At 44.4% G+C, this 26,096-nt stretch overlaps 2 protein-coding genes across 3 annotated transcripts in view; one reads left to right on the forward strand and one right to left on the reverse strand.

Annotated features, from left to right (window-relative positions):
• Nucleotides 1–26,096, reverse strand: part of Hsepi (D-glucuronyl C5-epimerase) — a 386,331-nt gene that overhangs the window by 357,962 nt on the left and 2,273 nt on the right. The window lies entirely within an intron of this gene.
• LOC139754370 (uncharacterized) overlaps nt 2,636–26,096 on the forward strand; it is a 61,071-nt gene continuing 37,610 nt past the window's right edge. Inside the window, exon 1 of the mRNA XM_071671686.1 lies at nt 2,636–2,803. The gene's annotated coding sequence lies outside the window, so the exon portion shown is untranslated. The remainder of the gene's footprint in view (nt 2,804–26,096) is intronic.

The raw sequence follows: 26,096 nt of genomic DNA on the forward strand, positions 1-26,096 counted from the left end.
CAGTTGTGACCCCATTTGCTATTCATTTATGATTGTATTTTACCCATTTAGGAAAGTGAGTGTGATTGGTTGTTTTATAACCAATTCATAGGATTCACACTGAGGAATGATTAAGCACACTAACAATCATTCTAGTATTTTCACATGAAAATATATAAACATATCCAATTTACGTCTCTGATGAATCACTTAATCAAATTATTCAGACTTTGTGTGTGTCTCATTCAGAGCAGTGGGTAATTACTTACGGAAATAAATTCATTTACAGCAATATAAATACCGTACAACCATAGTTAATTACCTTATCCCATTAATCACAACAATATATACAATTTAGATCCATGCTTGATTACCCAACCACATTAATCAGAATAAATACATCCATACTAATCATAAGAAACAACCTAAACACATTAATCACAAGCGGATATCATTCTTCATTCTTAATTACCTAATCACCTAATGACACAGAGCAAGTACTCAACCTTCGCTCTTTGTGACGTATTCATCATCGCACCCACTATCATACTAGGGAAGGGGGGAGGGGGGGGAGAGGGGGTTGTGAGCATAGCGTATGAATCACGTGACACACACACACACACACACAAACACACACATCATATCGAACCCATGATCCTTCCGTGTGGCTCATTAATCGAGTATACACTGGGTATCCATCAGCTATTTCTATATTGTTCAGTGAGCTTCAAACTGATAAAGATTTTGGGGGTAAGGATTACATGGGATATGCGCTGTTTATTGTTTAAATCCTGGAGCATGACGGTACGACCCTAGGACTCGACGGTACGATCCTGGAGCATGACGGTACGATCCTTGAACTCGACGGTACGATCCTGGAGCATGACGGTACGATCCTAGACCTCGACGGTACGATCCTGGAGCATGACGGTACGATCCTAGACCTCGACGGTACGATCCTGGAGCATAACGGTACGATCCTAGACCTCGACGGTACGATCCTGGAGCATGACGGTACAATCCTGCAGTCGACGGTACGATCCTTCAGGACTGGGGTACGATCGTTCCATGGCTACGATGACCTGACCTCTGACCCGAGCCTGATGGGTCAGGCATGGTCGACCTATTATACCCAAAGGTCGTACCGTCGTACTCACAGGTCGTACCGTCGTACTCACAGGTCGTACCGTCGCACTGTACCAATAGCCTTACCCGTCAAACCCGGTTGTATATGCATCGACATCATCCCCCCCCCCTCTCTCTCTCTCTCTCTCTCTCTCTCTCGCTATGCCAAGCCCGCCATCACAGACATAGCGAGGCGCACCCGTACATGTGCTGCTGTGTGGGAGAGAGAGAGAGAGAGAGAGAGAGAGAGAGAGAGAGAGAGAGAGAGAGAGAGAGAGAGAGAGAGAGAGAGAGAGTGGCCAGGAGGTCTGCACTTGTATGGGGTGTAAGGTTTAACATCGGGCCTGAACTTGGCGCTAACACTTAAGCGCATATGTCGACGATAAGTCTTATCCTGTGTACATCATCTCCTGGCCCGACTGATGTATGATAACCTACATTCTCGGAAACGACCCGTGAGAATCAAAGCACAAGAGTGTGTGGTGGCGGGGGTGAATTAGATGGTGTACAAGATAAGAGGTACGAGGAGGAGGGGTGTGGGTGTATTCTGTATTGTTCCTAATGGTAAATAAGATATGAAGAAATGGATACAAGAAATGTATTATTATTCTTATTACTATTATTATTATCATTATCATCTTCATTATTATATCATTATTACCTTATATTTCATTTATCTATTGAAAGTATAGGAAGCATCCAAGCACCACGTTCTCATACTAATCCATACACATCTATGGACAAATTATACTCGTCAGGTATACATGGCTCATGTGAACAGTACCCTTAATATTCAGTTTACCTTCGCTTGTTGACCCACTAGTGGTATACCTGTACACTCGACATTCTTAGCCTGTGTCCTCTGAATACTTGTGGTTTACCCCTCCACGTTCCCTGTTTAAGTATATCCTCTAGTTTACAGAAGGTTTATTCCAGCGGTGCAATATGACAGCCACAGGCTGCTTCAGACGAAATTCTTGAGACTCAAACTAAAGTTCATTCCACGCACTACACCTCGCTCAGCTCTACATATATACGTACATACCTCACTTAGCGCCATACATAATTCATTCAGCGATATTGTACACCTCGATTAACGATATATATATATACACATATATATATATATATATATATATATATATATATATATATATATATATATATATAATATATATATATACATACTTCCCTTAGCGCTAAACACGCCTTACTCATCGCCATATATATAATTCATTGAGCGTTAAGTATACCTCCCTCAGCGCTATGTACACTTCAGTTAACGCTAATACTTAGCATTATACAACTCAATTAGCGCTTCGCCCGACACACACCAGAGATCTTGCCACATCGCTTCGTAATCTGGCCTCCGTGAGTGGCACAGCCCTCATCAGCTGACGGCGCTGGAGAGATAAGGATGACAACGTTTTATCAGAGGATAACAGATGGGCGGGCAGGCCAGGGGGGGGGGGGGGGGTGGCACCGATCAGCGCTGAAAACGTCACACAGTTCTACTCTGGAAGTCGAGGTGTGTGTGTGTGTGTGTGTGTGTTTGTCTGTGTTTGTGTGTGTGTGTGTGTGCGCGCGCGCACCCCAAGAGCCTCGGAAGGAACCGCTTCAAACTAACTTTCTCTCCCGTTCGTGTGGAGGTGGTGGCCCGTGCGTCATCCACCCTAACCTCGCCTGGAGCACTTTATTTGTAAGTATAAGGGGGGGGGGGTTATAAGTGTAAGTGTGTGCTGGAGGGATGACATGGACTCACAGATCAGGTATGGAGACTGTGATGAAGATACCATAGAGTTTTAATGATGCAAATGAGGGTTGTAAGGGGTGTGGGTGGGTTAAGGGTAAACTCGTGGAGTCTTTAGGGGTCTCTCTCTATCCTCGCAGTGCGGGCAGGCGGGGAAGGCCCCCCAGGATGGTGGGTGGGGTCGGTGGTACACCAAGCTGTTGGAGGCAGCGGCTCGCAGACCCGCGTAGCCGCCATGTTTGATGGGTGGTGGGGATTCGTCTGCCTCCTACAATGTATCTGGCTTCACCTTCCTGTACGTTAACAGAGAAGTACCACGGATCGAGCCTTGGGCACGACGGTACGATCTTTGGAGTACGACCCTTAAGCACGACGGTACGACCCTTGAGCACGACGGTGCGATCCTTGAGCACGACGGTGCGACCCTTGAGCACGACGGTACGACCCTTGAGCACGACCGTACGATCATATGGTATGACGGCATGACCTCCGACATAACCCTCAGAGGATCAAACCTAAGTCCAGGACAGCACAACTGAAGGCCGTACCATCGTGCTCAAGGATCGTACCGTCGTGCTCAAGAGCCGTTCCGTCATGCTCAAGGGCCGTACCGTCATGCTCAAGGGCCGTACCGTCGTGCTCAAGAGCCGTACCGCCGTGCTATACAGGTTGCAACCTTGGATATAAGGTGGTATGGCTGTTCAAGTGATGACCCGACAGAAAAAAAAAAAAAAAAGAAAAGACTGCCTCATAAGCATATTCGACCCAGACCCCACTAGGAAAAAATATGTAAGGACTTCCCAGCTCCCAGCCACACTCCCCTCCCAGCCCCCAGCCACACTCCCCTCACCCCTAGCTCCCAGCCATAATCCCCTCCCAGCCCCCCAGCCACACTCCCATCACCCCTAGCTCCCAGCCATAATCCCCTCCCAGCCCCCCAGCCACACTCCCATCATCCCTAGCTCCCAGCCATAATCCCCTCACAGCTCCCAGCAACACTCCCCTCACTCCTAGTTCCCAGCCATACTCCCCTCATAGCTCCCATCTACACTCCCCTCACCCCTAGCTCCCAGCCATACTCCCCTTACAGCTCCCAGCAACACTCCCCTCACCCCTAGCTCCCAGCCATACTCCCCAACCCTTAGCTCCCAGCCACACTCCCCTCAACCCAAGGTCCCAGCAACACTTCCATCACCCCTAGTTCCCCGCCACTCTCCCTTCACCCCTAGCGCCCACCCACACTCCCCTTACCCCTATCTCCTAGCCACACACTCTCCCCTCACCCCTAGCTCCTAGCTACATTCCCCTCACCCTTAGCTCCCAGCCACAGTCCGCTCAACCACAACTCCCAGCCACACTCCGCTCAACCTCAGCTCCCAGCCACACTCAGCTCAACCCCAGCTCCCAGCCACACTCAGCTCAACCCCAGCTCCCAGCCACACTGTCCTCCCAGCTCCCGGCCGGCGGTGGGGCGCCCCGTCCTCCACAACAACACAATCTGCACCAGGATGGAGGCAGGCATCTCTCCGGAAGCCGCCACACACAGCTTCCTTTTCCATACCATTTCCTGGTGTTTCTCCTGACGGGTTTTCTCCGTTATAGCCCTATCCGGCGGCCCGGGGCACTGGCCTCCCGCTGCGGCAGGAGGCAAGGGTGAAAATGCTCCCTTACTTGCCTTAAAACCTGGATTCCCCTCTCCCCCTCCTCCTTCACACACACACACACACACACACACACACACACCCCTGGTGACCTGGGTAATGGAGAGCAATCTTCATCCACCAATATGGTAATCTAACAGAGGTAAAAGGTATGGCTGCTACCATACTGGATAGACCTATTGTAATGTTAATAAGGTGTATGGGATTGCGACGGTCAGTATAGGGTATATAGAGAATAGTTTAAAGTGTGTGTATATATATATATATATATATATATATATATATATATATATATATATATATATATATATATATATATATATATAATGTTAAAATAGAAGGAGGGAAGGGTTTCTAGCCCCCGTTTCCGTCCCCTTTAGTCGCCTTCTACGACACGCGGGGAATGCGTGGGAAGTTTTCTTTCTCCCCTATCCCCAGGGATATATATATATATATATATATATATATATATATATATATATATATATATATATATATGGGCCATTCGTCGTCTGTCTCCTGGCACTACCTCGCTGACGCGGGAAACAGCTATTAAGTGTAATAATAATTATAATATATATATATATATATATATATATATATATATATATATATATATATATACCCAACCTTCACCGTGAAGAGATATATGCAAGAATCATCAATGGAAAGAGAAAATATAAATGGTGAGTTTGTAGATTACATCCTCTGTTTGAGGATGTAATAAACGAAAGTACTCACCATTTTTATTTTCACTTTCCAGAGGTGATTGTTGTATATATATATATATATATATATATATATATATATATATATATATATATATATATATATATATATATATATCCCTGGGGATAGGGGATTAAGAATACTTCCCACGTATTCCCTGCGTGTCGTAGAAGGCGACTAAAAGGGGAGGGAGCGGGGGGCTGGAAATCCTCCACTCTCGTTTTTTTTTTTTTTACTTCTCCAAAAGAAGGAACAGAGGGGGCCAGGTGAGGATATTCCAAAAAAGGCCCAGTCCTCTGTTCTTAACGCTACCTCACTAACGCGGGAAATGGCGAGTAGTTTGAAAGAAAAAAAAAAAAAAAAAAAAATATATATATATATATATATATATATATATATATATATATATATATATATATATATATATTTTAACTGAGCCGGCACGACCAGAGGCGGGTCGTAAATGAAGGTATTAAGCCGTCGTGGTCAACAGGTTGACTGAGGGCAGCTTGAGTCAAGGTTGTTGGTCGACGGCCATGTTTTGCCACCCTCCCTCCCGCCTGGATTCATGTACAGGTTGAAACAACCAGAACACTTGCCATCAACGTACGCTAACATCCACGAACCTGACCCTGAGGGACTAAAAAATCAAATGCCAAGCCCATCATCGTACTCACGGATCAAAACGCTGCGCTCACGGGTCGTACGTACTCAAAGGCTTAAAACGTTATGCTCAAAGATAGTGCTGACGCGGGTAAGGGGGTCGTCATGTCATGGTTCATGGACGTACAATACCAACTACTCTAGGGTCGTATGGCCGTGCTCATAGAGGTTAAATGTTGTCTTACCTCCTCAGAAGTTTCCTCCCGTGCGATATAAAACCACCACTCTTCAGCCCAGTTCATCTTGTATCAACTCATTTTGAGACACTCTCATCACCCTCTCCCTCGCACGGAAACCACTACTCAAATGAGCGACTCATTTGAAAAAAAAAATATCAAATCAACGTAACTCAAGTGCAAAAATAACTGCACATATCAGAGCTAATTAAACAATATGAATAAATATTTTGTTACCAACTGTAATAACAATATATTTAGGGGAAAGAATAATTTTGGGGAAAAAAGTACGCGGGTTAACGGACGCTTCTACTTCGTGACGTCACATTTTAGCGGGAAGGACGCCACCTCAGCGGCCACTATGTCGCCACCTAAACAATGTTTCTTCGTTGTACATATCTTGTAACAACAAGGCGCTCTGTGGAAGCCCTCCAGCCTCGGTAATCTCTCGAGAATGATGCCAAATAATAAATTCTTACTTTATAATTCAAGTAATATAATTTACATAAAATATTCCATGTTCGACGTGAAATATATGAAATATGAGATACAATATTTCCCATTCAAATTTCGGTCCCAGCAACGATAACCCAAGATGGCTCCCGATTCACCTATCCAAGAGGACCCTTCCGAGAGTTATCGTACGTGACTATTCGCGAGTCGAGCTATCATCTGGTTAGCTTAAGGGCTAGTTAAAACCCTTGGCTAAGTATAGTTAAATTCATCAGGGTACCGTGTTCATTACCCACGAGTAAGGCCAGTAGTTTGATATCATGGCTTAGGGTTACAACAGCATGGCGCCCCCTACAGTTCAAGGCTACTTCCCACGCCGGCTAGCAAGGCAGGATTTAGTGCCTAGCATAGACAGCACGGGGCAAACTAGCCAACCTCAGCGCCTATGTAGTTAGGCGAGGTTAGTCTTAGGATAGCTAGCCAAGGTCAGCTCCTACGATAGCTAGCTAAGGTTAGCTTCTACATTTGTTAGCCAAGGTCAGCTCCTACGATAGCTAGCTAAGGTTAGCTTCTACATTTGTTAGCCAAGGTCAGCTCCTACGATAGCTAGCTAAGGTTAGCTTCTACATTTGTTAGCCAAGGTTAGCTCCTACGTTAGATAGCTAAGGTTAGCTTCTACATTTGTTAGCTAAGGTTAGCTCCTACGTTAGATAGCTAAGGTTAGCTTCTACATTTGTTAGCTAAGGTTAGCTCCTACGTTAGATAGCTAGGGTTAGCTCATACGATTGCTAGCTAAGGTCAGCTCCTACGTTAGATAGCTATGGTTAGCTCCTACGTTTGCTAGCTAAGGTCAGCTCCTACGTTAGCTGGCAAAATTAGCTTCAAACCTAAATAGATAAGTAAAGAGATCCTTGCTCAGTATCCTCGTTAAACCCCAAATGTAGCTGTCACTATTAGCCTCTGAAATCAGCCAATCATACCCAGGGGTCGTACCATCGTGTGTGCACGAGGATACGGAAACCATACGATAGACACAAGTCGGAGGTTGCCCTAGCACCAGTCTCAAGAATCAGTAATATAAACGATGGTCTCCATCTCACTTCAGAATATATATATATATATATATATATATATATATATATATATATATATATATATTTTTTTTTTTTTTTTTTTTTATACTTTGTCGCTGTCTCCCGCGTTTGCGAGGTAGCGCAAGGAAACAGACGAAAGAAATGGCCCAACCCCCCCCCCATACACATGTACATACACACGTCCACACACGCAAATATACATACCTACACAGCTTTCCATGGTTTACCCCAGACGCTTCACATGCCTTGCTTCAATCCACTGACAGCACGTCAACCCCTGTATACCACATGACTCCAATTCACTCTATTTCTTGCCCTCCTTTCACCCTCCTGCATGTTCAGGCCCCGATCACACAAAATCTTTTTCACTCCATCTTTCCACCTCCAATTTGGTCTCCCTCTTCTCCTCGTTCCCTCCACCTCCGACACATATATCCTCTTGGTCAATCTCTCCTCACTCATTCTCTCCATGTGCCCAAACCATTTCAAAACACCCTCTTCTGCTCTCTCGACCACGCTCTTTTTATTTCCACACATCTCTCTTACCCTTACGTTACTTACTCGATCAAACCACCTCACACCACACATTGTCCTCAAACATCTCATTTCCAGCACATCCATCCTCCTGCGCACATCTCTATCCATAGCCCACGCCTCGCAACCATACAGCATTGTTGGAACCACTATTCCCTCAAACATACCCATTTTTGCTTTCCGAGATAATGTTCTCGACTTCCACACATTTTTCAAGGCTCCCAAAATTTTCGCCCCCTCCCCCACCCTATGATCCACTTCCGCTTCCATGGTTCCATCCGCTGACAGATCCACTCCCAGATATCTAAAACACTTCACTTCCTCCAGTTTTTCTCCATTCAAACTCACCTCCCAATTGACTTGACCCTCACCCCTACTGTACCTAATAACCTTGCTCTTATTCACATTTACTCTCAACTTTCTTCTTCCACACACTTTACCAAACTCAGTCACCAGCTTCTGCAGTTTCTCACATGAATCAGCCACCAGCGCTGTATCATCAGCGAACAACAATATATATATATATATATATATATATATATATATATATATATATATATATATATATATATATATATATATATAAATATTCCTATGAGTCCACGGGGAAAATGAAACACGATAAGTTCCCAAGTGCACTTTCGTGTAATAATCACATCATCAGGGGAGATACAAAAAAAGAAATATATGTCAGTTGATATACAACGAAGATACGAAGCTAGGACGCCATTTGGTAAACATGTGATTGTCCAAGACAGACAACGAGCGTATCATAAACTTATTATGTGGACAAGGGGCATTGTTTACAAATTTTATCGACAATAAAGTTATCCAATTTGAATAGACCTTACTAATGTTAAGGTTATAATTCTTTGTGTATTCAAAATCAAATACATAATATATAAATATATATATATATATATATATATATATATATATATATATATATATATATATATATATATATATATATAATCTCTGACAGTATCCTGTCTAGATATCACCCGCTCTCTTTCCCAGCCAAAGGCCTTCTCGTTTTCTGATGACGCTTAAGTTATGAATCATCGTTTTCTTTACGATATATATATATATATATATATCAGGTTTACCTTATCAACCTACCCCTCAAAAAAACCATGTATGAAGCACTTCTACCCAGCATATCACCTCATTAATCACAGCCATATGTAGAGCATTACTCGGTCGTATGTAGAGCATTACTCACAGCCATATGTAGAGCATTACTCGGTCGTATGTAGAGCATAACTCACAGCCATATGTAGAGCATTACTCGGTCGTATGTAGAGCATTACTCACAGTCATATGTAGAGCATTACTCGGTCGTATGTAGAGCATTACTCACAGTCATATGTAGAACATTACTCACCTAACAATACATACCCGGTACCTTGAGTGGCTCCGGTCGAAATTTCATTTCATATATCATCAATGTCAGTATTTTCATGCTTTACCTGGTCCGATCAATTACCATAAACAAATAAAGATACATCGAATGATCAAAATATGGTTACTTGTGTGAGAGAAGGTCTATCAGCCGAGACAGACGATAGATAAGGTTGAGCAGCACACACACACACACACACACACACACACACACACACACACACACTGTACGACCCCTACGTCTAATGGACTGTCCTTTGACCTGAACCTTACTATTTTGGCCAGCGTACCTAGTGGTCGTCCTGTCGTGACCAAAGGTCGTCCCACCGCGTTCAATGGTCGTACCCGTCGTGTTCAAGGGTCGTACCGTTGTCCTTAAGGGCTATACCCCCGTGCTCAAGGGTGGTCATACCACCTCTATCAATATTCGTTCCGTCGTACTTCCACGCTCAGGGGGTCGTTCCGTCGTACTTCCACCCTCCAAGGGGTCGTTCCGTCGTACTTCCACGCTCAGGGGGTCGTTCCGTCGTACTTCCACCCTCCAAGGGGTCGTTCCGTTGTACCCCCACGCTCAGGGGGTCGTTCCGTCGTACATCCACGCTTAGGGGGTCGTTCCGTCGTACTTCCACGTTCAAGGAGGTCGTTCCGTCGTGTTCAGCGATCATATACAGTCGTCTCTCAACGCTCAGGGTTACGGTGGTCGTACCGCCGTGCCCTTGGGGTGGGGGTCGTGTTCAATGGAGGGTGGGTGCTCACTCGTCAGAGAACCCTTCAGTAAAAAGGCCTTCCATATTCATGATGTTTGGAGAGAAAGACGATCCAGCCAAACACCCGTGTGGCAGCTCGCGTCTCAGTATTTACCCTCGGCTATTGTAGGCTGTATTTACCTAGGCTATTGTAGGCTGTATTTAGAGAAGGGGAGGATATAAAGTGGGGGGGAGGGGGTAACAGGAATGGGGGAGGGTGGATATATATATATATATATATATACATATATATATATATATATATATATATATATATATATATATATATATATATATATATATATATAAACCTAAGCGTCAGCCGGATGGATGAATTACTTGGCGAGTCTTGTGGGTTGAGTCGTTGAGCACGACGGTGCGACCCTTGAGCACGACGGTACGACCCCAGACGAACGACGCGTCGGTACAACCCTTGAGGCGCGACGGTTGCGACTCCCGAGCACTTTACGACACTTAGATAACCTTTGACCTGTCCTTCAAAAAGAGAGAGAGAGAGAGAGAGAGAGAGAGAGAGAGAGAGAGAGAGAGAGAGAGAGAGAGAGTGTTTGTGTGTGGCGTGTGTGTGTGTGTGTGTGTGTGTGTGTGTGTGTGTGTGTGTGTGAAGCTATTCATCCCGTTCTACCACATTTGAGGAGCCCACCACCACCACAGGCCGGAAATGGTGTCCACATGAGCCACACATCAAAGGGGAGGGAGGGAGGGGAAGGAGGGAGGGAGGGAGGGAAGGGAGGGAGGAGGGGAAGGAGGGAGGGAGGGAGGGGAAGGAGGGATGGAGGGAGGGAGGGGAAGGAGGGAGGGGTAAAAGATAGGGGAGGGTCTTAGGATGGTGGCGGTGGAGAGAGAGAGAGAGAGAGAGAGAGAGAGAGAGAGAGAGAGAGAGAGAGAGAGAGAGAGAGAGAGAGAGATGACTGGCGACGATGATTGTGTCAAAAGAGACCAGGGCTAGCGCGCAGCGCTCACCGCGGGGAAGTAAACGGAGAGTTCAAAGAAGAGCGAGTAGCGAGTGGGCTTGGGAGTTAGGCCTAACGGGCGAGGAGAGGGAGAGAGAGAGAGAGAGAGAGAGAGAGAGAGAGAGAGAGAGAGAGAGAGAGAGAGAGAGAGAGAGAGAGAGAGAGAGAGGACTGTCAAGCGAGGCGTCTTGTTCATCATCAACCACAAGATCACACTCCGCCAACACGGTGGAATGTCCGCCGCGAGTGTTTGACCCCTTCTCCCTCCTCCCTCATCCATGACCAACCCACCACCTTCTCCCTCCTCCCTCATCCATGACCAACCCACCACCTTCTCCCTCCTCCCTCATCCATGACCACCCCCTCACCACCTTCTCCCTCCTCCCTCATCCATGACCAACCCACCACCTTCTCCCTCTTCCCTCATCCATGACCAACCCACCACCTTCTCCCTCCTCCCTCATCCATGACCACCCCAACACCACCTTCTCCCTCCTCCCTCATCCATGACCACCCCCTCACCACCTTCTCCCTCCTCCCTCATCCATGACCACCCCCTCACCACCTTCTCCCTCCTCCCCATCCATGACCACCCCACCACCACCTTCTCCCTCCTCCCCATCCATGACCACCCCACCACCACCCCTTCCCTATACACCCAGGCGCCCCCGGGGTGTGGGAGGAAGGGGGAGGGTGTGGGAGGAAGGGGTAGGGGAGTATAACAAGACCCCCTTACCCTCAACCCAAACATATCGTGGTGACTCAACCATCCTCCTCCCCCGTCACTAGTCGTCGCCCTCCTCCCCTCTCTCTTGCACAACATCCTCGCTTTACACAATCACTTCAACCATACAGGCTGTCTTCAAGATCATCAATAGTGGTCGTAGTAGCAGTAGTAGTGGTCGTAGTAGCAGCAGTAGTGGTCGTAGTAGCAACAGTGGTCGTAGTAGTAGTAGTGGTCGTAGTAGCAGTAGTAGGGTCGTAGTAGCAACAGTGGTCGTAGTAGCAGTAGTAGTGGTCGTAGAAGCAATAGTGGTCGTAGTAGCAGTGGTAGTGGTCGTAGTAGCAGTGGTAGTAGCAGTACTAGAAGCAGTAGTAGTAGTATCATTATTATTATTATCATTATTGGTAGTAGCAGTAGTAGTAGTAGTAGTAGTAGAAGTAGTAGTAGAAGTAGTAGTAGTAGTAGTAGTAGTAGTAGCAAAGATAGCAGCAGTAGCAGCAGTAGTAGTGGTAGTAGTAGTACTATCATTATTCCTATCATTAGTAGTAGCAGTAGCAGTAGCAGTAGGAGTAATAGTAGTAGTAGCAGTAGTAGTAATAGTAGTAGTAGCAGTAGTAGCAGTAGTAGTAGTAGTAGTAGTAGTTATAGTAAGGTTATAAAGAAGAAGCTAGAGATATCAAGATGTTGTTGACAGTCGGAGTGATGTGAGAAAGAAAGGTGTCTACCAGAAAACAGCTGGTTGAACATCAAGAACAACAGAGCCTCACTCCTGGTGAAGAAGGCGATGTAGTAGGTAGGTCGGGGGGGAAATGAGCCACTGGTGATGCGGGAGGTGGGGGAGGGAGAGGTCAGACGAGACAACTTGAATAAGAAATAGCCTTGGCCTCCTGGTTCCTCGATGCTGGCTGAGGGTGGACGTCTGGAGCCACATACGACTTCAACTGACGGAAGAAGCGCCCTAGGGCGGCCTCGAGTCCTGCAGTCCCAAGGACAAGACTTCAGGTAGCGGAGTGGGGCACTTGTTGCCGTCCTTCGGTCATGCTGGGCGGCGGCGGGGGGTATATGGGCGGCATGGTGGGCGGCGAGGGGGAGAGGGGGGTATACAACAGGCAGGAAGGTCAGGTCATCAAGGCGGGCTGTCTGGTAAGAGAAGCTGTTCCTAAAGGGAAATGGCAACGTCGCCAGCTTTTGACCTCTCCCGATGCTGGTGGACGGAGGTTGGGTCCTTAAGGGCGGCTCCTCCCACTGGGGAAAGGGTCAGATCATCTACTTGATAGATTAATTACGGCGGCAGCTTTTGACCTGTCCCCGTCGAGTGATACTCTACAGTGGCAACCGAATCAGTTAGGTCAGGCGAGGTCACACGCCGTGGTGGCCTGCCACCCAGGCAGGACATGGTCAAGTTAGGTCGCTACAGACCTTAAAATCAAGGGGTCATCCTTAAAGTTAAGGTCGCCTTCATGATCGGCAGCAAACACACCTCCCGACATAAGCCATGATCAATGCAACATGATACAGTGGATGACATCGGTTCTCGTCCTCAGTCCACCTTCATTCAATCAGCGTTTGGGCAGTCCATCAGCCCCTCTCTCTTCTGGCCCTCAATAAAAAAATATATAAAAATAATAATAATACTAAAAATAATAATAATAATAATAATAATAATAATAATAATAATAATAATAATAATAATAATAAATACTTCGACACATCGTTGCCACAAGACTCATGGGCACTCGTCTCCACCAAACTCAGCAGCACAAAATACCTGAGCTCTTCTACTCCACAACCTTCCCTTCTTCTCCCCACGTACGACTCGACCCTCTCCTTTACTATAACAAAGACCCTTTTACCAACAAAGGCCCATCATGTTACGGACCCGTTTCTACACACGTCACGGTACAAAGATAAGAAGAAAAACACCTGTTCGTATCCGTGCGTATCTCGGTAATCAGTGAGGTTTGCAATCATGGTCAAGTGTAGTATCGGAGGGGCGTCAACCATGCACACAAACAAACCATCGTTCATGATCCTGGTCGTATCTACATCTCCGCAACAAGTAAACAATGTCATCATTATCTGTCCCACGAGTACGACCACCTGACGACCCTTGGTCTACCGCGGTAAGAGCCCCATTGTGCACGACTGTACGACCCTGACTGTACGACCCTACAGGGATTTGATTTCAAAGGCCTGACCATCCAACAAATAACCAAGGGTCGTAGCGTCTGGCACTACGGGGGTTGTACCACTGTCTTCATGGGGTTGACTTTCCACGTCTCTAGTTGACTCTATTATCGTCCCCACTGACTTCTATCACATCTCCCCTTCACTTCCTTATTCTCCTTCACGTTTACTGGTCTTCATGACGTTCCTCATTTCATACCCTGAGACTCCTCCTTCTGCTCTCTCTCTCTCTCTCTCTCTCTCTCTCTCTCTCTCTCTCTCTCTCTCTCTCTCTCTCTCTCTCTCTCTCTCTCTCAATAATCCAGCCAGTCTTGGGTCGTCATTAATGAAGGGCTCGGAAGCTCATCAGGCACGTCTCCTAGAATGCTAACCGCACCCCTGCCCATCCGACCCCCCAATTAATTTAAAGGCGAACTCCTCACAACCTCTTCCTCCTACCCCCTCCCTCAAACAGACCTCTTCCAGACCTAAGACCCAAACTGTTCCAGACCTAAGGACCTAAACCCAGCTATTCCAGATCCAGGGCTTACGTTCCACCTTTTCCAGACCTAAGACCTATCACCGTCGACTGTTCCAGACTCATGGCCTATGAACCAGCTCTTCCAGACTTAGGACCGAAGACTCGACTGTTCCAGACTCATGGCCTATGAACCAGGCCTTCCAGACTTAGGACCTAAGACTCGACTGTTCCAGACTCATGGCCTATGAACCAGGCCTTCCAGACTTAGGACCGAAGACTCGACTGTTCCAGACACAAAACTAAGTCCCAAATATTCCAAACTTTGGACTTACGACCCACATGATCCTAACCCAAGGTCCTCGACGCAACTCTTCCAGACCTATGACCCACCTGTTCCGCACCAAACCCTGAAGTTTACCCTCTCAGAACAACGGTACGACCACTTGACCACGACGAGGGCACGTCCCTCGAGCACGACGGTACGACTCGTGGGTATGACGACCTGACACCTTTGACATGACAGGTCAAAGGTCAGGCCATCATACGGTCGTGCTCAAGGAGGTAATCAAGCCGTCTCCTATCCTACTCATGGTACACGTTACGCAGCCGATATATTCAGTAACCCCTCTCATATATATATATATATATATATATATATATATATATATATATATATATATATATATATATATATATATATATATATATATTCTACGCAAAAGGCAAGTTTGTGGGAAGGAAGCAGGAAGCTGTAAAACCTCCTTTGCCGTATCATGACTTTCTATAAGCAGACACAGCAGCCTGGGGAGGATTTTCCCTCGAAGTTCAATTCTTAATATCATTTCGTTGAGGCTGGAGAACTAAGCATATATAAATAAACAAATAAATAAATAAATAAATAAATATATATATATATATATATATATATATATATATATATATATATATATATATATATATATATATATAAGGAAAAGAACTCTCGTATATATTTTACTATTTACTTGGGCATCACCTTAGCCTTGAGAATGTGTGTGTGTGTGTGTGTGTGTGTGTGTGTCCCTCCCTCATCCAACAGTCAACTCACGGTCGTAAGCGTTCCTTGATCAATTCGTCCATTTCCGCAACCGTGCCTTCATCTCCCGCTTCAGCGCCTCCAACTTCTACTGGAGCGCTTTGATCGTCCACTGGGGTGCTTCCAACTTACCCTGTAGCGTTTCCAGTTTCCCCTGGAGCGCTACCACGTTCCAATGTATCGCTTCCCACATCCCCTGGAACGCTTCCAACATCCCCCGGGACGTTTCCAACTTCCCCAGGAACGCTTCCAACTTCCCTGGGAACTCTTCCAACTTCCCATGAAACGTTTCCGACCTCCCCTGGAACGTTTCCAATTTCCCCTTTAACGTTTCCAACCTCCCTGGAACGCCTCTAACTTCCCTGAAACGTTCCAAACCTCCCCTGGAACACTTCCAACATCCCCTGGAGCGTTTCCAACCTCTCGCTGGAACACTTCCAACATCCACTAGAGCGTTTCCAACCTCCCCTGGAGCGTTTCCAACCTCCCCTGGAACTCTTCCAACTTCCACTGGAGCGTTTGCAACTTCTGGAACGCTTCCAAATTCCACGAGTACGCCTCCAACTTTTCCAGGCAGACCTCCCACCATGCCGCTCCGATTCTCCAGTTCCAGGTAGGGATTAACGCCTCCAGGAAACAGGCATCAGTAATTTAATCCATATGCCTGTACACAAAAATAAAAATGAAAAAAAATAAAAGGTTTTCCTGGAACACTGGAGGTATAAGAGCGGGGTCGGAGGCGTGGGAAGAGCAGCAACTGACGCTGGAACACAAGCTGTGCTGCGTAGCTCAAACCAAGAGTGTTACATAATGGAAGTGTTTTTCCGAGAGTGCTACCTGGCAATACACAACAAAGCAATCGTCATTTTCTGCGGAAAAAAAAAAAAAAGAATATGGCAGTCTGGATTCTATGAACCTGCAAGACGTGAGAAGACAATATCTATCATAACAATTTTGCACTCTGTAATTCATCCTGTGCTAACGTTTGTCACCTTTGGCGGTGGACGAAACAGACGAGGAGGGAGGTGTTCACACAGACAACCGTCGCTTGTGTAACGAAGGCGATAATATGGATCCGACGCAGTGTTGTGAGATAATTTATACTTTCCCACACCAGACTAGTATTGTGTGACACCACCTCTTACGGAGAACGATAGTGTTACAACAGAGTATATATATATATATATATATATATATATATATATATATATATATATATATATATATATATATATATTTTTTTTTATACTTTGTCGCTGTCTCCCGCGTTTGCGAGGTAGCGCAAGGAAACAGACGAAAGAAATGGCCCAACCCCCCCCATACACATGTATATACATACGTCCACACACGCAAATATACTTACCTACACAGCTTTCCATGGTTTACCCCAGACGCTTCACATGCCTTGATTCAATCCACTGACAGCACGTCAGCCCCGGTATACCACATCGCTCCAATTCACTCTATTCCTTGCCCTCCTTTCACCCTCCTGCATGCTCAGGCCCCGATCACACAAAATCTTTTTCACTCCATCTTTCCACCTCCAATTTGGTCTCCCTCTTCTCCTCGTTCCCTCCACCTCCGACACATATATCCTCTTGGTCAATCTTTCCTCGCTCATCCTCTCCATGTGCCCAAACCACTTCAAAACACCCTCTTCTGCTCTCTCAACCACGCTCTTTTTATTTCCACACATCTCTCTTACCCTTACGTTACTCACTCGATCAAACCACCTCACACCACACATTGTCCTCAAACATCTCATTTCCAGCACATCCATCCTCCTGCGCACAACTCTATCCATAGCCCACGCCTCGCAACCATACAACATTGTTGGAACCACTATTCCTTCAAACATACCCATTTTTGCTTTCCGAGATAATGTTCTCGACTTCCACACATTCTTCAAGGCCCCCAGAATTTTCGCCCCCTCCCCCATCCTATGATCCACTTCCGCTTCCATGGTTCCATCCGCTGCCAGATCCACTCCCAGATATCTAAAACACTTCACTTCCTCCAGTTTTTCTCCATTCAAACTCACCTCCCAATTGACGTGACCCTCAACCCTACTGTACCTAATAACCTTGCTCTTATTCACATTTACTCTTAACTTTCTTCTTCCACACACTTTACCAAACTCAGTCACCAGCTTCTGCAGTTTCACACATGAATCAGCCACCAGCGTTGTGTCATCAGCGAACAACAACTGACTCACTTCCCAAGCTCTCTCATCCCCAACAGACTTCATACTTGCCCCTCTTTCCAAAACTCTTGCATTTACCTCCCTAACAACCCCATCCATAAACAAATTAAACAACCATGGAGACATCACACACACCTGCCGCAAACCTACATTCACTGAGAACCAATCACTTTCCTCTCTTCCTACACGTACACATGCCTTACATCCTCGATAAAAACTTTTCACTGCTTCTAACAACTTTCCTCCCACACCATATATATATATATATATATATATATATATATATATATATATATATATATATATATATATATATATATATATATATGCAGCTCAAACACACACTTAAAAAATACGAAGGATTACTGAAAACGACCGAAATCCTTCGGACTTCTCTCTTCAAAATTAAATCCATATTGAAACCACATACCACAGATAAGGAAGATCTTTCAATATAATAAATAAATGACACAAACAATGTAACAGGAGAGAATAATATCAACTTTACAAACAAGTACTGAATAAAAATGTGTTTGAATCCATTTCTGGAAAACTTCTTCGAGAACACAAAGGATGGATATCTACATTATGAACACAAAGGCAGCCAAGCCTAGTCGTTACGTTAGCCTGAGGACTGCGGCCACAGACAGCTGGAAGAATAGAGAGGTCTGATCTAAGGCCGACCCACTGGGGTGGGCACGAGTTCCCCAAAAAAGAAAAGAGAGGCGAGGTGTGAGCGTTTCTGTGTACACTATTAAGACATACCGGCATGTGTGCCTGGGGTGCATGACATAACAGTGTTTCTGGGTTACATGACGTGTTTCTACGAGTACTATAAAGGAGGGCCTCCTGCGTGGTACTGAGTGTTGTAGATGACGTGTGTTTGAGCTGCACGACGCAAGTAATTCTGAGAAGGTAATCGTGCACGTATTTCAGAGCTGCTTGACGTAGACGTGTTTATGTGAATGTTTCGGGCACATGTTGCCAGGATGTGCATGGCATACGTGTTATTTTCGTATATAAAATAACAGCTATCAGGGAGGAGATTGATGAGGTATAGGTCTTAGACTATGTAAGAGAAAATAGGCTCTATATAATGACAGCATGATTCAAGAGAGCCTAAGAACATCATTCAAATCACTCTATAGATTCCGATGATCAGTAATGATGCCTAACACGGTAGATTTTATTTTCCCCTTAAGATAACATACAGGAAATGTCAATAAACTCACTTTCTATGATACACTAGACGAGGAGGGTCTAAAGTATATTGTAATGATGTCTCATGTAACATCATACAAATATAATGGTACCAAAAGCGTATACAATCTTGACGGATATCCGACCCTCCTTCACCAACCCATCTCCGTTATAGAGTCCAACATTGCGCAGCTAAATTTCCCGAAGTCAGTCATAGAAATTATTCTAACGGCAACTTTTTGTGCATCTAAAACACTCAATTTCTGAGTTTATTTTGGTCTTGAACGGCCACAAATATCAATGGCTAGATTAATCGTACAGCATCAAGTTGCTAAATAAGGACAGGGCTAGCCAGACTCAGTGCATCCTGATCAGACCCACGAACCCTGAGTTCCCACATCGACCAGGTAAAAACATGCCCCCGGTTTCTAAATATTTCCTCATCTTCTTCAGTGGTTCAATCCACCTTCTGACCCCATTCACTGCAGCCTCAATGAGAAGTTTTCGTTGCTCTAAGCACCCGCCTGGGGTTGCCTCTCCGAGAGCAGTACAAAATACATTTAGACTGGAAAAGGCTGGATCATTGCTGGAAGTTTCTGAAAACCTGGGCGGGAGGCGGGCAGCCAATCAGAGCCTGCCACGTCAAGCTGGTCGCCTCAGGGTACCTACTCCCTCCATCCCAGCTGATCGCTTTCCATCTGTCCATATATTCTTCCATAATATACAATTTCTCACTACCCAGATATATGCACAGTGCCCTTCTCATGTTGCAGTTCTGGCTGCATGTGCGCTAACGCGCCTCTTACCCACACATCGCCCTTAAATTCCCTTCCACTCGAAATTCTGTCGACTAAACCTCCACTAAAATTTGGTCATTCGCTCTCGTCTCCGGTGAAAGTAAATAACTTTTACGTCACTCGAGTGTGCACATATATATACCACTGGCTTCATAAGATACTGATAATTACGAAATACCGAACCCAAGAGAGAATATGTAAGACTTCTTATAGTGTCATGTGGTATAAACAGAATAATGTATCATACCCTAGCGGCGACTTCCTGGGCTCGTCTCTATCCCCACAGTTCGGTCTGAAACTGACCAGGCCGCTTTGTTGCCCTTATCAGTCTGGTTGCATAATACCTTGAGCACTATAGCACGACCTCTGAGTATCTGGGTACGAACCTTCACACCTTTACACTGTCAGCGGTGATACCCTCCGTAGGCACGTTTCGACCCATCAGCACAACAGCACGACAATACGACCCTTGAACACGACGGTATGATGACCCAACCCTTAGAGTCTGGTCAAAGGCCAAACCATCACAGCCAAGTTGCGTTCACAGGTAAGTAAAACTCACGTTTATGGGTCGTATGATCGTGTTCAAGGCCTGTACCGGTCGTGCTCAAGGGCCGTACCACAGTATGTGCGGACGATCGGGCTCAGAAAGGGTTATAACGACCGTCTCAAAAAAGGGTTGTAAGGCTGAAGGCCTTCAGACCGACCTAATCCAAGGCAGCCATCTTGTCGGGTACCCCACACGTATTTATCTAATAAGTTCTAGAATATTTATGCTTGTTGGTATTAGTATCTCCTACAACACTGTTCATTGGTGATAATATATATATATATATATATATATATATATATATATATATATATATATATATATATATATATATATATATATATATAAAACAGTCTTACATGCCCATCATGTCACAGCAGGGAATGGTGAACGAGTGAAGATTGAAAATCGAGTCTTCACCATTAATAATTTACGTAGCTCCCAGCTACGTTTTAATGAGGAGGTTGGAATGATCCCAGCAGCTTTGTGTTTTTTCTAAAGTCAGACCCAGTTTTTCTCTTTGTGTCTACTGGTATATTCCATTAGATCATTCCCGTTTGCTTCAGCTACTTGAAACTCGTCTAATCAACTCCTTTCAGCACGGCGGTAACGACCACTTGAGCACGATGGTACGACCCTTCGGTGTGAAGGTCTTACGGGTAAGGTTAGATGCCTGGGGGGGGGGGGGGGGGGCCCATTATAGACCCAAGGTCGTACCTTGTCCTATAAGTAGCGTTACTTTCAAGAAGCCAAAAATAATCATGAGTGCCTTCATTCTTCACAGTGTATAACATTCAACAATACAACACACACACACACACACACACACACACACACACACACACACACACATACACACACATACACACACACACATATATATATATATTTATATATATATATATATATATATATATATATATATATATATATATATGTATATATATAGCCAAGGCACACTAGTGATTATGCATCATCACGACCACCTCGCTCGTACCTGACAGGGAGCGCATGTGGTCGTTCAGGAACTAAGTGTACATTTCCGAGTCACCACATCATCAAACTCTCACTTCAGTTTATATCTTTTGTTGTAAGCTTAACACAGAAAAAAAAAATTTACTTCACTGATAATACGGATGAAGGGCTGGGGGTTGGTTTGGGCGAGTATAGAGAGGTACAGCAGTGTGGGCTCTGAACATCAACATATAAGCATGACAAGAAGTTAGTTATATCCACACGGCGAGCGTCTAATTAGTTATACATTGGAAAACGTAGAGGTTACATCATGCAATAAACAAAGAAATTACATATCCACGATCAATCTATATTTGGAACAGGGCACAGCGTTAGGATATTGTATGTACAGCTGATAACACTTGACATTAATACGAAATGTCTTAAGATACATTGCATGCATCATAATGGGGAGTGAGAATATGTCAAATGATATAAAATGTACAAATGCACAGGTTACTTGAGATTTACAATATATACAGGAGCAAGCTTCATACCGTGCTATCAGTATATATTTGGAAGAGGTCAAGATACGTTTCATGGAAGACCTTCAAGTACATAATGTACCTGCACTGGGCTATGGTTACATCAGATGTTTATAAAGCTCAAGACATGATGAATTTTGGACATAAGGATCGAGATGTCTTCAGTTATACTACAATCAATACAGCAGTCACAACGGTGTGGACACTGCAGGCGAGGAAAAATTGAAATCACCGCTTATGAGACACGGGCTGATGTAATGTCATAGTGTGGGGTATCACCGTTGAACACCTCTGAAGAACGACGGAACGACCCATGACCACGACGGTACGACCGCTGAACATCCTTAAGGGTTAGATCACCATCCAGGCCCATGACTCGTGTCCATGGACCCCACCGTCACGTACAAGAGTCGTACCGTTGTGCTCCAGGGGTCGTAGTATCGTGCCTGTGGTACGTCATCAGCGATACACCCATCGCTTGTTATGGTACACTCCCCCCCCTCCCCTTCCCTCCACTCCCTTCCATACACATACACTAGACATGTTAGCTGTCCATGGACACTCATCCTCTTAAGTCGTTGCAACCCACTCTCACTCCACATCCTACCTCCTTCCCTTCCACCCTACATCCCGCTCCGCTTTCCTCTCCATCCTTCACTCACTGACCTAGTTGCAAGCCAAATCCAACCCTAGCCATCAATAATAACTTGGGAACCCCTGGGTACGTTGTAAATTGCCATCCCCTCTATTACAGCAGCAAATACGAAGCAATTAAATTCTAGAAAAAAAGGGGTGGGGAGGGGGGGAGAGGAGTGGAGGGATGTATCAAAGTCCCGTATGACAAACCGTTTACGAATATATATATATATATATATATATATATATATATATATATATATATATATATATATACTACGATTTAGAGACGCCCTTCCGTTCGCATCCTTACCACAGGCTACGACATACGGTGCCGAACATCATCCCGCCTAGCCTTATTCTCAAATCCGATCTGCCACCAATCCCCTACCCTATCCAAGGCTGCTAACCCGAACGGTGGGTCGCTTCTACCCCTGCAGACGGCTAGCCCTATCCCTCCACCTACCCGTTATGATCTAGCCCCCAGGCCCTCTCACATTCCCATCGTGATGCAATCTTAGCCTAGCCATACGTATGCCTCTCTCCAACAACTCCCGGCGTAAACACTATAACCCATTCCTATACAGCCATATACACACTGTGGTAGTCCATTTGTGGTCTTAGAATTACCCTAGTACCACATGCTAAAAGATTTTTTGGTGGACTCTGACACAGCTTTAACAAACCCTGACAGTCGACAGGCAATAAAGCCCAAACAACTGACTAATCCATTCCTCAATTTCAACCGCAACCTTCTTGTGATATATATATATATATATATATATATATATATTTTTTTTTTTTTTATATACTCAGTCGCTGTCTCCCACATTAGTGAGGTAGCGCAAGGAAACAGACAAAAGAATGGCCCAACTCACCCACATACACATTCATATACATAAACACCCACGCACGCACATATACATACTTATACAGTTCAATGTACATAAATATACACACACAGACATATACATATATACTTTTTTTTTTTTTTTTTTTTATACTTTGTCGCTGTCTCCCGCGTTTGCGAGGTAGCGCAAGGAAACAGACGAAAGAAATGGCCCAACCCCCCCCCCCCCATACACATGTACATACACACGTCCACACACGCAAATATACATACCTACACAGCTTTCCATGGTTTACCCCAGACGCTTCACATGCCTTGATTCAATCCACTGACAGCACGTCAACCCCTGTATACCACATCGCTCCAATTCACTCTATTCCTTGCCCTCCTTTCACCCTCCTGCATGTTCAGGCCCCGATCACACAAAATCTTTTTCACTCCATCTTTCCACCTCCAATTTGGTCTCCCTCTTCTCCTCGTTCCCTCCACCTCCGACACATATATCCTCTTGGTCAATCTTTCCTCACTCATTCTCTCCATGTGCCCAAACCATTTCAAAACACCCTCTTCTGCTCTCTCAACCACGCTCTTTTTATTTCCACACATCTCTCTTACCCTTACGTTACTTACTCGATCAAACCACCTCACACCACACATTGTCCTCAAACATCTCATTTCCAGCACATCCATCCTCCTGCGCACAACTCTATCCATAGCCCACGCCTCGCAACCATACAACATTGTTGGAACCACTATTCCTTCAAACATACCCATTTTTGCTTTCCGAGATAATGTTCTCGACTTCCACACATTTTTCAAGGCTCCCAAAATTTTCGCCCCCTCCCCCACCCTATGATCCACTTCCGCTTCCATGGTTCCATCCGCTGACAGATCCACTCCCAGATATCTAAAACACTTCACTTCCTCCATATATATATATATATATATATATATATATATATATATATATATATATATATATATATTTTTTTTTTTTTTCCAAAAGAAGGAACAGAGAATTGGGCCAGGTGAGGGTATTCCCTCAAGGCCCAGTCCTCTGTTCTTAACGCTACCTCGCTAATGCGGGAAATGGCGAATAGTTTGAAAGAAAAGAAATATATATATATATATATATATATATATATATATATATATATATATATATATATATATATATATATATATATATATACCCTTTAAATTCAGCACGTAACGAATCTCACCAACATTATGACTGCTTGACATGAGATCAGTTGTTTATTTCGCCTGAGGCAATTTGTTGGGAAGAAATAATTATAACTGATAGTTATAATAATCAAAATTTCAAAATATAGGATTAATGTAAACTGTCGGTAAGAGCGGTTATGTAAGGCATGAAGCTGTGGCCATGTGGCTGATAAGCGTGACAGAAATACAGCTTGCAACCAAGCTATTCACATTCCCCAGACTGACGTCATGTGCAGGATATGGAAGGTTAAAAGTAATGTATAACAAGAGCTGTTCAAGAACTTTCCAATCAGCCATATTCTATGACGACAGTTGAGTGAATAATATTTAATGGATGGGGGAAATGGCAACCAAAACCTAACGTTCGACAAACTGGCTAAACTGGTATGATGGTGGCCGCCCAACCAACATGAAACGCATCACAGGGTTTTGCTTTTTTTTTCTTACACAGTAAGTATTACTATATTTCATATCAGAGTATTTAAGTTGTCTACGGTGGAAGCTTCCAATAATCTACCACTACTTGGAAAGTTAAAGCGATTTCTATTTTCCAGTGTTTTCAGGGTTAACCTTCGAAAAACGAGCGACTATTTTTGGGGAAGACGGTTAGGAAAGCAATGACTTATTTCTACCCGGAATTTTATATCAAACTTTACGTAACACTGAAGTTAACTTATTTAGAAAGAAAACCATTCATATTTTCACTCCACGATTAACTAGCAATGCAACACTTCAAGTAAATAACTCCCTTCCTCCAACCACACTTAACTCGTTATCTGAAAATAAAAAAATAAAACTGTCAGAACCATAACAGACTCCTTCAATTATTTCATCAAGACCTTTATATCCCGTGCTATAACCGAGCACATGAACTCTTCTTGTGTGAATTCTTTATTAAAGATAGGTGTTCACTGGACCAGTACAGTCATTGGGTCACTGGGTACAAGAAATATAAGTTCGGTGATGTGAGCTCTACACTCCGATCTCTATTATAAATACTGGTTTCATTTGAGTGATGACTGACATTGGATTACATATTTCGATTAACTGACTTTTAATGATACAAAAACTTTATATAATATATATATATATATATATATATATATATATATATATATATATATATATATATATATTGGAAAGGATCACAATTTTGCGCGTGATCAAGTATATTCCTATGAGTCCACAGGGAAAATGAAACACGATAAGTTCCCAAGTGCACTTTCGTGTAATAATCACATCGTCGTGAGCGATATCTGTAGGAAACATTATGAAATGGTAAAATATGAGATATGGTTACTGCGGTCAAAAAGTGAAACGTGTTTAACGATCTCTGGTTTGTCAGGGAGAGAGAGCAGCCGACTTGTCAGTGTTGTGGTGTCGAGACATTTTGTCTGGTAAGG

This window comes from Panulirus ornatus, chromosome 2, assembly GCF_036320965.1.
Source record: "Panulirus ornatus isolate Po-2019 chromosome 2, ASM3632096v1, whole genome shotgun sequence".
NCBI lineage: Eukaryota > Metazoa > Arthropoda > Malacostraca > Decapoda > Palinuridae > Panulirus > Panulirus ornatus.